At 38.0% G+C, this 15,197-nt stretch overlaps 1 protein-coding gene across 3 annotated transcripts in view; it reads left to right on the top strand.

Annotated features, from left to right (window-relative positions):
- The first annotated feature begins 355 nt into the window (after positions 1–355).
- LOC139727117 (excitatory amino acid transporter 2-like) overlaps positions 356–15,197 on the top strand; it is a 141,365-nt gene continuing 126,523 nt past the window's right edge. For 2 of the 3 annotated variants that reach the window (XM_071638098.1, XM_071638097.1), the window contains exon 1: positions 356–700. The gene's annotated coding sequence lies outside the window, so the exon portion shown is untranslated. The remainder of the gene's footprint in view (positions 701–15,197) is intronic. The other variant, XM_071638095.1, reaches the window with a different exon arrangement.

Genomic DNA, 15,197 nt, shown 5'->3' with positions numbered 1-15,197 from the left:
AAAAAAAAACAGCGAAACGAACAAATTGGTTCTTTTATCCACTAAGTAACACAAGAAGTAACAAAAAGACGCGCTATTCAAAACGTGGAAAACGTCATTTATCACGCTCCGCGAAAAACTTGGAGCAAACAATTGCGTATACTTAGGCTATGCTCTGTTTAGTGTAAAGCAGAAGACGCAACGAAATAATCCGGCTTTTTAAGTTCGCGAATAGAAGAAAGACATGCCAAAAGAGAAATTATCCTCCCTGTTCGACCCCTTTCCTTTTGTCACGCCCCCATCCGCACGGTCTTCATGCGGCAAACGCACTCCTTGGCATTAGCCGTTGCGGTAACTAACAAGTCAAGCCTGGCTGGTTGCCTCCGCTACGCAGAGTGCAGACTGTTTTCCGTGCGATAGCGATTGGAAAGGTATCGGCATTGGCAGTGACTATCGAACTACGAGCGTTCAGAAAGCGCCTGCTTGAATGGTCGGAAGGATCTTGGAGCGGAGATACTCTCGACTCGGCATCTCTCTCATCACCGATTTTCTCGGGATTAGCCGATCGTCACCTCGACTGCATTAGCTAGCCTGAGAAATCCGGCCTTCTTTGATGTCAAAATCTGACGGTCAAGTTAAGGTGAACAAGAGTGACGCCAAATCATTCAACAAGACCAGGAGCTTCGCTACTTTCCTCGACTTTCGCTCAAGACAAAGTTTGGTGAGTTCTGCATTTTGGACGGATCGAAAGTTTGTAAATCCGTGATGGGGGTCGGGGTAAGATGTTGTGTGGGCGTACCTGAATAGTGAAATGAAATCACTGCCATCAAGGCTTGGCTGGACGCCGACAGTGCCGCTGGGCCCACAGTACTAAAGTAGGGTAACATCACGTAATTGGAACAGGACAGGTGTACGGCCTACGAGGTTGAGAAAGATTAAACTGTTAAACGGACTGTTTTTCTGTTTGGACGCTGAGAGAAGGAGGGAAAAGAAAGAAAAAAGTGGAACAATAGAACAGTGGCACCCCATAGATTTTACTAACGTTAGATTGTGATCATGATTCCTATAGAATCTAGATGTTTTTTATTGAACTTCTAATCATGTAACGTTAACAGTTATGTTACTTGGTAATACTATAATGGGGAAACTTATCAGTTATGGGTTACTGTCCCTGAGGAGGGTGAAAAATATGGATGAACATTGGGCCAGTGTGTCGGCCTTGTTAAGTCGTTGGAGTCTTCTAATTTCATTACTCAACCACCTGGCTGCATAGTTGAACATCATTCTTTTCTTTATGGTGTTGTGGTCTGATTGTTTGCTAAATTGCTACTGTACTACTCTAGATGCCTATTAACACCTTGTCCTTAGTTTTAATGAAAGACAGTTACAGCAGTAAGTCAACAAATCATTGGGCCCTACTAACTGTTAGATGCCTATTAACATAACACCTTGTCCTTACTATTCTAGTGAGAGACAGTTACAGCAGTAAGTCAACAAATCACTGGGCCCTGACATCCTTTTGGCAAAGTCTAGAAATGGCTAGTATTTATCTTGCATTTGGGGTCATTGACATTTGACTAAATTGTTGTGTGTCACTGTCTTCCCGAACCACAAGGATAGGGCCTAGACCATTGCTTTAATTTTAGTCAAGGAATTGATTTCCTCTTCCCAGCATGATTTGTTACAATTTAGATTTAGAAGTAATATTCATAGACATAGCAGACAGTGTTCTTGTCAGTCATTAATGGTATTTTGCTTGTGAAGTCCTGCAGAAATGTTTCTTTTTAAGGAACAAGACAACAAACAAAGATAAGGTCAATCCAATCAGTCAGATCAGTCTTTTTTGTGTACATACAGCTCCTAACAGGTCTCAGATGCCTTTATTTTCCTTTTGGAATCAGCTTTCCATTCGGAAAGTAGTATAGAGGGGCAAATTTGCCCGTGTCAACCAGCAGTTCTAGATCTGTTTTTACTGATCATATTTCATATTCAGAAATGAGTGTCTAATAATATGCAGGTGACATCACATTAATACTCTTGGGACATATGTAGTACTCCCTTTCATGGTCCATAATGTGTTTAGGATGTCACATCTGCTAACTCATTGAAATTTAGGTGTAGAGGGATGTAGACCATATCTACATGTAAGTGGTTATATGACAATGTAACATAGTTATGTCCCATTTTCCTTTTTTTTTTTAATACTTTGAACAATCTTTTATTTTGCTATCAATGCTTTCAATCAAAGGGACTTTGTTTTTCTAGGGTATTCACTTCCATAAGAGAAGAATGGAAAATAGTTACTGTCATGAACGACTAACAACACGTATGTTAGCCTTGTCACTCCAATAGAAAATTACGCCCCTGTGCTGTTGGCACTGCTGCCCTTGATACGAAAACACTGTAGGTTGGGCAGGGAAGTCAGGGTAATGGTCACGTGGCACTGCTTCCCTTGATAAAGATAGGTTGGGTGGGAAAGTTGGGTCTATGGTCACACAGATGTGAATTCTGTCGATCTAGAAAGGAACTTTCATTGAGCACTCTCAGTTTCCCCCAGATTTGTAAACCGTGAAGTGAAGGCAAGCTGCACCCTAGGATTCTGTCTTCCCAAATCAGTCATACACTTCTAGTTTGTGTGTTGAAAAATACCAAATATCACTGGATCATATTTTAATTTCCTTTCTTTGTCTTGAGTGGTTCAATTCCTGTTGGCATTTGATGGATATAGATTTCTTGTGACATAAACTTAGGTTTGTTGAAAGGATGATGCTCAATGCTGCTGCTTTTCAAATCTGTGTATGTGTTAGTTTGTTTTTCCAAGAATGGAAGAAAAAAATACAAACAAAATGATCCAATGTCAAAACCAGTTTTGTAAGAATTGGTTATCTTGGGTTTCTTACAAGGCTTATTGCTCTTCCTGTTGACCCCCCATTCACATGAATTTACGCGTCGGCTCTTGTTCTTCTTGTTGTTTTGTGTATGTGTGTGTATTTCTTTTGATATTCATATTAGTATCTATGTGTTTTCATTGTATGAATTGTTTGATGATTTTTATGTCGAATGGAAATAGATTTGAGCTTGAACTTGAACTCTTTGTTACCATAGTTATCTTATGTTTTCATTTCTTAGAAAACAAACACAGCAATAGGCAGAATTCAGTGAACAAAATTATAAACCCAAAATGATTTAAACCCAAGTAATTGATATTTTTCATATCTCAAAAACAATTAATGAACAGTGCAATAGGCTGGATAATTTTCCAAAGCTGACACACACTATATAGTCCTTCTTCGTCTTCTTCTTCGTATACTGTCCAACACCCCTTAGTAGGGGCCAACCGGACAGGGGGTGCGCTGATGTTAAATTGCGCGGAGAGAGAAGTGTGGGGTCTAGTTGCTTTGCTCCTGGATGTATTGTAGGGTTGCTGCTTTAAAAGAGTCCTTGTTTGTGATGTTAGAAACTGTTGATGGGAGTGAGTTCCAGTCTATGATTGTTCTTGGAATAAACGAGTATATGTATTTATAACAGTTTTTGTTCGTGGCGATTGGGATGAAGCTTGTAGTGGATGATTTCCAGAGAACCCTTCGGACCGGACGCAGGGTTTTTCGAACTGGGATGGATAGGCGACCCGCAAGCGCTTCGCGGAATGTGGTAATGCGGCCTACTCTGCGTCGATGTTTCAGCAGCTCCCAGCCCAGCTCACGCTTCATTTTTGTACATGTGTAACACTACTGTGTCTAGAGTAATCACCTCTAACAAAACGCGCTGCTCTGTTCTGCACTGCTTCCAGTCTGTCTACCAGAGTCTGAGTGTGGGGGTCCCAGACTGTAGAACAGTAATCTAATAATGGTGTAACAAAAGCCTTATATGTCTTATCTTTAATTCTATTGTTACAATCATGAAGGTTTAATACTACACTTGTAAATGTTGGTTTAGTGTATTACTTTGTGATAGAGTATGTTGTATTGCATGTCAATATGTTTCGGTTTCACTTAAATGTCAATAATAATGTTTGAGTTTCAGTTCCAGTTCGTGAAATGCCATTGTGTGTACTTGAATGTATTTGATGTACTGTATATTTGTTGTTATTTCCAGTGAACCAAGAATTTCCATTCAGGACAATAAAGTAAATCAATCAGTCAATCTGTCGATCAACATGTGCATGCTTACATCATGGAACTGAGTTTTATTGTATCTTTAATTGCCTGCATCTGCCTCAAATGAACTCCATACAAAGCTTTATAAGCTTTGGCCATTTGTTCTACAGAGATCAAAGTGATCTCATATTCATTAATTCAGTATGTTGATGTATTGTATGTGTATCTGTGCATTCATCCCTGACTGAGAATCAGAAACGTGCGCCCATTTATGGTATGTTCCATGCACATGTTAGACCCTGAAGAAAATAGAGCTTCATTTAATGTGCTATGTAAATGTTATCCAACTAATTGGGATTTTATTGCACTTTTCGGACTTGAATGAAGGTATGGTGGCTGTCATGGCAGTGTACTGATCAATCAGCAGATTGCCTCGTGGGAAAGACAGTGCTCCGGATGATACTGCAAAGGGAGAGAGTGCGAGTGAGAAAGAGACAAATTAGAGAATGAGAGAGAGGGAGAGATAGATAGAGAAAGAAAAACAAACAAATGGAAAGACCAGGGAGATAAATAAGGAGAATGAAAAAGATACTGAGAGAGAATTGACAGCCAGCTATAAAACTTCTAATAGTGGAGAAATAAATCATATTCAACAATACCTTCTTTCTGTTTTGTTGTAAATATTTTTTTGTTGTGTTTTGCTCCCATAATGGTAATGATAATCATCGGTGAGAAATGTTTGTCATATTTTCGATGTGTGTCAATATCTGTAAACTCCAAAAAATAGCTTTTAAATTGGCTGGCAGAGCAGAGCTATGTCAGATCTAATAACTGCGGGTTAGAGGAAAACTGAATTGCATCATGCAATATATTCAAGTTCACTGCATATCACTTTTTGTGCTCTCTCTCCGTTCATCACACCATTCTCACACTATGGACGCTCGTCACTCTAGCATGTGTAACTGTGCCTTTTTATTCTCACTCTAGCTTGTGAGATCCAAATGCAATTTCAATCCAATCCTTTTTGAGGTAGCCATGAAGATCTGTTCTGGCAAGCTGCAAATAATGACAATTGGTATATCTGTAATTTATGTATCATCTGACAAATTACATTTCCATTCCTCTCATGCTGGAAGAACATAACCCCCAAGAGAGCTAAACTATAGAAACCTGGTTATTATTGATGTTCCCCCGCTGTTTGGCGATCTTTCCTCCGTTCCATCTAATCTTACTCTCGACCTACCTTGGAGGTTTTTTCATTTAATCTTGTCGATTTTTTTTTCCTCAGATATATTCCAATTTTCCTAGGGCCATTCTAGGCATGCAAAGGATGTGCTTCTTGAATGCCTCCTATGAAAGGGGAGTGGAACATGATATAAGCTTCATCCAAGGCCTGAATAGTACAAGATTTGGTGCATTGCCATGGTAACAGACAGACTGAAGTTGAGGATGAGGGGATCATTGAAAATTACTTTATTGAAGCCTAATTATGAAATTAATACTATTTACTCATACAAGTAGTGGCCAAGTCATATTTTGCCAAAATTTCACAGAATTTAGAAAATGAAGATTTGCATACTGTTTTCCTGCATTGATTAAATTGTTTATTACCACTTTGACCATCAAATGTGTGGAGATAGGGGATCATGAAAACTACTCTTTGAAAGCTTATTTATGAAATTAATACTATTATTCACACAAGCAGGTGCCAAATCAAATTTTGCTGAAATATCCAGGGTTCGAAAAGGCAAACTTGCTGTGACTGTTTTTCTTGGATTAGTTTTATTCGTTATCACTTACGTGTGTATGACTGTCAAATATTTGCTCATAATAATGAAACAATCCATAATGTAATTGTATGATTTTTTTGTCACATGTCATCTTCATGCCTGCACTACACATGTGCATGTATGTAATACTGAATAATTGCTTCTTCTGCACAATGGTGATATCAATTTTAAGCTTTGCCCTGACCATTTGTCCAAACTCCAGTATGTGTGAGCTGGAAAATGAATACCAGTTTACCTATCATGAGTAGATAGTAAACGTGAGACTGTTGTCATCTTATTTGGGGATGACTTGCACAATTCTAACATTTCCAGATCATGTGAATCCAAAATCAGATATACATTGTAGGATGATATTGTAATGTTGTTATCTATTTGTTGCAACATTTGGTAGGTACTGAGTACTTGTGAATGCCATAATTGTTTCGTTTTATTAATCTTGTACTGTGTCTTTTCTATTTTCAGTGAAGTCACAATGCAAATGGAAAAACGTTACGAGTACATTGGCAAGTGTTTCTCAGGCTTGGCAGTAGACCCTACTGTACTACTACTAGTATCAATCGCAAATTTAACAACACGCGAAAATGCCACTGATACCGTGATTCACGAAAACATCTGTACGAGAAAATATTGGCGTATACAGTATCCAGAACTTGTCATGTGTATCACTTCTACATCAAAGGGACTCTTAATAATGCAGAAAAGTACTTTGCATAGATGTACTCTAATGACTTCAGCAGACAATCAGCAAATTGAAATGAAATACTGTACTTGTAAATAAATTGATGTAGTGCAAAGGGTGTTATTTTCATGAGGGTGTAATGCAAATTTAACAAATCACTTTTGGGCTGCGAATTTAACAGAACATGAAAAGTACGGTATCACGGACAGGTATGGTGTCAAATCATGAAAACGACATCTTGCAAAAGTGTCTGTGATATCCCTATTTGCAAAAACACCTGTTCACAAAGATAACAGCTTTTACAGTATATGTTTTCATGGAATTTGCATGCAAGTTCTTTTGTGTGTGTGTGTGTGTGTGTGTGTTGAATGATGAATTTGTGTGCTTAAAATGTGTTGGGGAAAGTGTGTTCATGGGGATTGAGGATTTGGAGAGACCTCCCTGTAATATAAAAACTTGACACCTACAATTGTACAGCAAGTCTGCAGACTTGTGTTAGATTTTAAATCAAGATGCTTAGGTCAGGAAGTGACTCAATGTTTTGTCCACCCTGCTGAAAATCTTGTTGGCACAAGTAAATGATCACAGTAATTAAGTTATCAGACCTGGTTATATTGGTTCCTTTTAGTCAAGGCAGACATGTGGTTGGAAGCACACTTACCACATATTAGGTAAGAGGTCATTTGCCATTTAAACAGCTTCCTGTCAACTGCTGGTAGGGACAAGTTACAGCTGAGACAGGTGAATTGAAAAATATATATATTATGTAAAGAAATCATGTTTTGAGAGTGAAAATATTTACACAAGTGCAATCTGTCAGTATGTTTTAATACTCAATTGTCATTTTGTATTACATGTACTCATCAATTGTTATGTGTGGCATTTGAAAAGTTGAAGCATCTCTGTGTGTTTACAGTATTACAAATTTGAAAGTGATTGGAATATCTAATACATAACAATGCATTGTTTTGATAATCAAGTCTAGACAAAAAATGAACATGCACATTCATATCATTTTACCAGTGTTAATGGAAAATATTTTGCAGTGACAGGACAGATGTTATTGTCATAAAACCCATGGTGTACATTGTACACGTACAGTTTAGAGCTGGTGCCCTTTTTGACCCCGTATACAGTGCGGGGCTCGGCCAAGCCGCGGCCGAGCCCAGCCTCCATTGCGGGGCCGAGCCCCGCAATTTTGTCCGTTTACACTGCCGGGCTCGGCTGCACTTTTAATTCAAACCTTTCAATATTTTGTCGTAGTGGCGCTCTGCTTGTAAACAAACGCAATTTGGTATAGTCTGGTTTTCAGACCCTTTGCCAACTTGATTCCGTGGCGACGAAGTAGCCGTTCTGGCAAAGGCCTTTACCGAAGGAAAAAATCCTTTGCAGGACAAGACCACCTTAAACTATACTAGTTTTCAAAGTTGAGGGGGTTAATATCCTGAATAACGAAATAGTACGGGCAGAGGGTTTGGAAGCCAGACTAAAATTGGCCGCGCATTTGGCCCAGTTTGCGTTTACACTGATAAAAGGCCAGGCCGCGGCCGAGACTACCTCCAGAGCGTGGCCAAATGCGCGGCCAATTTTGGCCCCGCATTTGGCCTTTTGCGCATTTACACTGAAATGAAGGCGGGCTCGGCCGCGGCTCGGGGTCTTAGTCCATGGGCCAGGCCAGATATTGGTACCACCTGAGGTGGCAAAATCTTTTTGTTGTCATTTTGTTTGTCAGGCATAGATATGCTTATCAAGCTATGATAGCATTTCCAAATGAGTAGCTTAGTCATAATAGATGTACTTTTAACCAATTTGGTCTCGTTTTTATATCCCTATACTTCTGAATCGAAACTAATAGCTATACATTGAAGAGCCCTGTCTTCTGTATGTCCACAGGTATTCTGTTGTAAACGCGGTGCGCTTGGTCTTTATTCAAGGCAGTGAAGGGAATATCCAAAGGTTATGATGTCCACAGGTGTTCTGTTGTCAACGCGGTGCGCTTAGTCTTTATTCAAGGCAGCGAAGGGAATATCCAAAGACTATGATATCCACAGGTGTTCTGTTGTAAACGCGGTGCGCTTAGTCTTTATTAAAGACAGCGAGGGAATATCCAAAGGTTATAATACAGTGTATATCCCTTTATCTTAAAGAACGAAAATCCTCGTGCATTTTGATGTAGTTTGATATTTTTTCAATTATTCGTCATTTTCCGATGAAAACGCGAATGCCACGCCAATGTCGCTTTATTTCCATCCAACAACGAAAGATAATGCAAATACAATGTACCGGTACACTACAATGAATTATGATAAATAATATTATAAATGAACATAATGACTTGAAAAGATAGATCTGCTTAAAAAAGAAAGAAAGAAAGGCTTGTGTAGCTGCGCCTAGTGTTCACAATATTCACCTTTACGTTTGAAGAAGGGGAGGGGATCTTTGTCCCTCGCTCAAACGTGAAGATGAAGCAAAAGTTGCTGCTATTTAGTGCCGGGGGAAACAATCACACTGCGTGGCAATGGACATTTCTAGTTTGCATACAGCATGATTGCTTATACTTGAAGTTACATTGATGTATTCATATAAGTGTTGCTTTTGTCATGTAAAAGTTACATTAAAGTGACATTGAATGAGAATGAGAGAGGGAAGAGAAAGAAAACAAAAACAATCATCTACGAAGCATAACATTCTATTATATGTGCCCTTTCAGGACATGACATTATAGAGAATCATGATTTGCCCAATATAAAATGAACAATGAACAACAGAGAAGGAATGAATCCCACTGTAAAGATCAGAGGAGCACAGCATACTGCAGGTGCATCCACAAAGACTCAGAAATAAACATGATAGATACAACAATGAATAAAGAATGAGTTGTAAAGGGTTTCTACATAACGTATCACTGGTGCTGTGAGATCATCATTTTCTTTTACTGTTTTTTAAATGAATAAATAGACTTGGTGTTACGTCAAGTGGAAGTTCATTCGAAATATCTGGGCTAGCATGTCGTATGGATTTGTGTGCTAAGATTTATATTTATATGTGAATGCTGCTATTAGGGTCGGATTATGTCACTTAAAGTGCGTCGATATTATGTTAATCTTGAAAAGCCAAAAAGTGAGGGGCTCCCTAGGGAGGTGAGACGAACATCTCCATTTTTATACTGTACATCCATTGCTGAGGTTCTTATTCGATGATCTCCAAATTTCAAACAAAATATGATTTATTTGTGTTGACCCATTCTGGTTATCACTGCAACCAGCATACAAACTCAAGTTGTGAATAATTTTTAGTGCTTTCCCAAAGATGTATGATTGAGAAAAGTCTCTAGCATGGCTCGATATAATTTCTTCACATGAAATATGAAATATGATTAGATAAGTTGTTTTTTTCTGTGCATTTTGTTTTTACATTTTCCGAGGTAATATTTGCCTTAAATAATACTATTTCATAGCAGTGTCTCCAGAACAATTGTGATAGTGCCTGCTAATCTGCTTCAAAGCAATACATATGTACAGTCAGAACCACAACAAAGGTTATTTTAAGGAAATATTAATTAATTATTAAAACGGTTATAGCGCCCCTTTAATTATGTCTTTATTTCTTATATGGTAAACACCACTTTCTTGCAAGAATTGGCCCTTTAGATGCACTAAATTTATCAAAACAAGGCTGAAATATGTTCTTTGTCTTTATAGATTTGAAATAACAGCACAATTTGATTCTGTTTTACCTCGCATGCCCAATTTATGATTTAGAACAAAGTAGTTGAATATTTTTTTTTCCTTTGTTTATAGTGTATTTTGACTGAGTGCACCCCAATCCGGCATTTTGGTGAAATTTTGATGGTGTCATTTTTTAGAGCATCATATGCTGAATATATGTGCCAAATTTCAGAGGAATTGGTTGAAAAATCTTGAAATTATCAAAGATCCCACTCTGCCTGTCTTTGGTCACAGAGCATCAAAAACTATTTGGTATTGGTCGGATTAATGGCTGAAATCTATGACTAAGCTTCTACTCTGGAAATGCTATCATAGCAAAAAATAATCATTAGATATATGCCATTTCAAAATGTGTGTAGAACTTGCCACCTCAGGTGGTACCAATAACCCATTTTGGGGGTCTTTGCCCATGGACTATTTACCAAGAATGTCTTGGCAGTAATTTCATGTTTTTATTAGGCAAGTGTTACTGAAGTATGTGTCTTTGATTGAAGAAACTCTTTTGCAAAAAACAAGCAACCAACCAAACAAACAAAAACAAATGGAAGGGAAAAACTCAGCAAACTCATATTAGAAGTGACAAGATTTGTGCCTGGATTTGCTTCTTGATATTAAAAGTGTGGTTACACTGGACAAACTCACCCATCGTTTCCTGCAAGATTTGTCATTGTGTGTCATCGGTAGTCATCAAGGACATCCAGTATGTGTAACAAGTGTTATGGCAAAAACCCAACAGTTGAATAGTTTAAGGCTTGTGTTTCATCCATTTGTCTGTACATGTAAATGAATAAACTGTATTTGTACATCTTTCTCATTCTAAGCACTAATTCATATATCAAAAACTCACTTTATCCTATACTAAAATGATATGCAATACTATAACCTGCTCTAAAAGGAAACCTTCAGAGTACATGTTATACACTGTATGTGTATTTATGAGCAGTTCTTGTAGGGTTCTTATGCCACCGCCACAAAGTGTCGCCATAGGCATTATGTTTTGGGGTCATCGGTCCATCCGTCCATCCTTCTGTCCATCCTTCCTTCCTTCCTTCCATGCGTAATCAATTTTGTGGACAGCGTAATTTAAAAAACTTTTGAGGTATCCTAATGAAACTTGGCATAATATATGTGGTAGTAGATGGAGTAGTGCCTATCAACTCTTGGATGCACATGCTTAAGGGCAAAGGTCAAAGGTCAAAGTCAAATTATCAAAATTTCACTATTTCCCCCATATCCATGCAATGCCTGAAGGTATTTTCTTGAAACTTACTACTGTAAAAGTGGAAATTTTCGCCGTGTTGAAATTTTCGCGGATTTCGCACAACCAGAAACTAGCGCGAAAATAAAAGCATGCAAATATTTTTGCTTGCCATATGTTCCTGTGCGTGATGTCTTGATTCCGCAGAATCAAAAACACGTGAAACTCTTTTTGCCTGACCAAGCGCGAAAAATTAGTCGCGCGAAAATATCCACTTTTACAGTATCATTTCCAGATAAAGATTCGCTGGGAAAGTTTTGGGCCATGGGGTGAAAGGTCAAAGGTTAAGGAAAATTAACATTTCACTTTTTTTCTCCATGCAGTATCTTGGAATTGCTCAAGGTATTAATGAAATGAGTACATGCATATACTGCCTGACAATGACTCTCGGGAATTTGGGGGCCATTGGGTCAAAAGTTAAGGGTCAAAGGTCAGGTTAAAATGTTACAATTCTACTATGTAATGCTGAAATTACACTTTTTCTCCATACCTTGGAGATTACTCAATGCATAAACTTAAAAGCAGATAAGGATATACATATATGCATTACTACTTGTACACAATGATTCTGTAGGGAACATTTTTTTGCCATGGGATCACAGGTCAAGGGAAAATGTTTTAATGTCACAATTTTCATCATATTTTGAAAGAAAAACTCAAAGTATTTTATGAAAATGGATGTTACAAGTTTACCATTTGAAAATTGTGGGCCATGTGGTCAAAGGGCAAGGATCAAAGGTCAAGTGAAAATGCTCAAATCCCTGAATTTAGCCATCCATACTAATGAAATAGATCAAGGAAAGTAAACACTCAAAATATTTGTGACAAGCATGTTATATTAATTTGCCACTTATGTGACACTTTTGTCTCACATTGTCAAGACATACTGTAGATGTATTGGGACAACCATGCATTATGGCAGAGGCACATCAGTGGCCATAGTGACATTTCCAGTTTAGATTTTATATATAAAAGCCCTATCACTGGAAAGGGAAATTACTACACTTCATGACATCATTAAGACTGACAGTATAGACAAAAAGTAAATATGAAGAGAATTCAACATATTTTCACTTTCTAGCATAATGAAAGGGCACTTGACTTATAAACCTCTTTCTGAAAGCAAGGGGAATTATATTTGTCAGTAATTAGTTCATGGAATGTGTACTTTTCATGAAAAATGAAATTTGGTGAAATTCCCCTTAAATATTTTCATTTATATAGTTGTCCATTACAACATCATAAAGTGTAGTAGTCTCCTTACCAAGCCCCCCCCCCCCCTGAAAAAAAAATGTAACTTTTGAACGGATTGCCAGATTTTCCTCAAACTTTCACTGATGTGTGCTATTGATATTGCTGCTTTCACTCAATCCACATTGATATTTAGGCTTTGGTTTCCTTTGAACACCTGTGGCATTTTGTATCAAATACATTCTAGTTAGTGTGTCAGAATACTTTGAGTCCTTCTTTGACTCCTGAAATAAGATTGATCCGATTTCAATCCTGTACACTTTGGTCTCACCATCAGTTGGACAGAGCATGCATGAGAAGATTGATTCAGAAAATGTGCCACTGGATCTGTTCTCCAGCTTGAAGGAGGCTGGACATCATGGTACATAAAACATTTTTCTAGAGATGCTGTGAAACGGTTCGCAAGTAGATATTGTAGACAGTACTTTCCTCTGCTTGAAGCTGCTCTGACGTAACCACTATTGCCACAGCAACAAGATCACCTCAGAGTCCTTTTCATGCTGTCAAGCAACATTACTGATGGATGACCACATTTGAGAATAGTCTGAAAGTCAGGAAAGCAGTGCATGGAATAGCCTTATGGCTTCCTTTGAACAGCATCAACCCTGCTAGTAGTCCGAGACTTGAGAACTGTGTCTTGCCCCCCCCCCCTTTTTTTTTTCTTTTTGTAGGTGGGGCTTAACTGGATGCAGAAAAAAAAAAACTTTTAAAATACATGATGCATGTTTTCATAAAGTATTGTTAATACTTTGGTTATGTACAGACCAAAAGACTTCACCAGATGTCAACTTACATTTGAATTGCAGCAACTTTTTAAATAAGTGTTGGGAAGCCAGACAAAAACATTTGTGTAAGTTTTTCTTTTATTTTGGAAATATCATATAAGAAAATATCTTTAAAAAATAGAGTACAGAGGTACATTTGCAGTAGCTGTTGCATAATATCTATACAATAAACCAATATTTTTCTTTTTGCAAGTATTAAAACATACATTTTAATGTATGAAAATTATCAGTCCCCCTCAAATACCTTGTCTCAGATAACTCAGTAAGGTTTATAATGATGATTAACTATATGGCCGATCTTACACTTCTTGTATAACATACATGTAAGTATATGTATACAAAATTGATAAATTCATGACATAGACGTGAATTAATATCAAGACTGTCTGCTTCTTTATCAAAAATGTAGACAGGTATAATAGTTTGAGAGTAGATATATTTTGATCACTAATGAAGTGTACACATTGATCTAAATGGAACAAAGGATATGAATTTGAGACACGCTCCATAGGACATATACAGAGCGTATCAAAAAAAAGGTAATCAAACTTAAGAGGCCTGCCATTTCATAATTGCTAGCTATGGAGAGTGCAATGTTGATTGTGAGGAAAGAGGAACTCTTCCTTTTTCCATTGATACCTAATTATGTTGACAAATCTCACACATGACTGAGCACATAAACTTTAAAGACAACAATGACATATTGCACTTTTTCCATATTTGAGTGTCACATGAAGGAACAATGAATGTCTCACTGATTGGATGGGATAAAGTTGGATTACCATATTTTTATACACTCTGTTTAGCAGTACTAATGATGCTGAATGTGTACAAAATTAATGTTTAGTTTTTTATAGCTTATCAAAACTTTTCTATTGAATTGTTGTCTGAGAGTGTTTTCACATATATAGCAAGACTAAATTGAGTAATTTGAAACACGATTGTAATGACACATCACTAGAATCATGATTAAAATCACACATTTTTGCTTTGTGAATGCAAACTGGAATTGCAGAGGGTGACTTGAATTGTGATTCCAGTCGTGTTTCAAATGATGGTCTGGAGGTTTTTAGCTCAGCTGAGCCAAAGGCTCCATTGAGCTATTGCGATCGCCCTTCGTCCGGCGTCCGGCGTCCGTCGTCCGTCGTGCGTAAACTTTTTACATTTTCATCTTCTTCTTGAAAACCCCAAGACTGATTTTCATCAAACTTGGCAGGTAGCATCTTTAGGGAGTTAGGAACTCAGTTTGTTAAAATGGGCACTATGCCCCAACCAGGGGGCCCCCAGGGGGCCCAAACTCCCAAAAATTAAGGAATCTGTAAAAATCTTCTTCTCTAGAACCAGATGTGATAGAGCTAAGTTAATACTATGAGTTAGTACATTGATGACTGTAGTTTCAAGTTTGTTCATGGCAGAATCAGAGGTGCCCCCCTTGGGACCCAGGGAAGGGGGGTGGGGAGGGGTCCTAATGGGGCCTAAATTGTACATTTTCATCTTCTTCTTGAGAACCCCATGACCCATTTTCACCAAACTTGGCAGGTAGCATCCCTAGGGGGTTAGGAACTCAATTTGTTGAAATGGGCACCATGCCCCACCCAGGGCGCCCCAGGGGGGCCTCAAACCCCACAAA

The sequence above is a fragment of the Diadema antillarum genome, unplaced genomic scaffold (genome assembly GCF_040938485.1).
Source record: "Diadema antillarum isolate AM-2024a unplaced genomic scaffold, OU_Dant_1.0 seq00000119_RagTag, whole genome shotgun sequence".
In the NCBI taxonomy this organism is placed as follows: domain Eukaryota; kingdom Metazoa; phylum Echinodermata; class Echinoidea; order Diadematoida; family Diadematidae; genus Diadema; species Diadema antillarum.
Note: the sequence above shows the minus strand (reverse complement) of the source record. Positions and strands in the feature narration are given on the sequence as shown.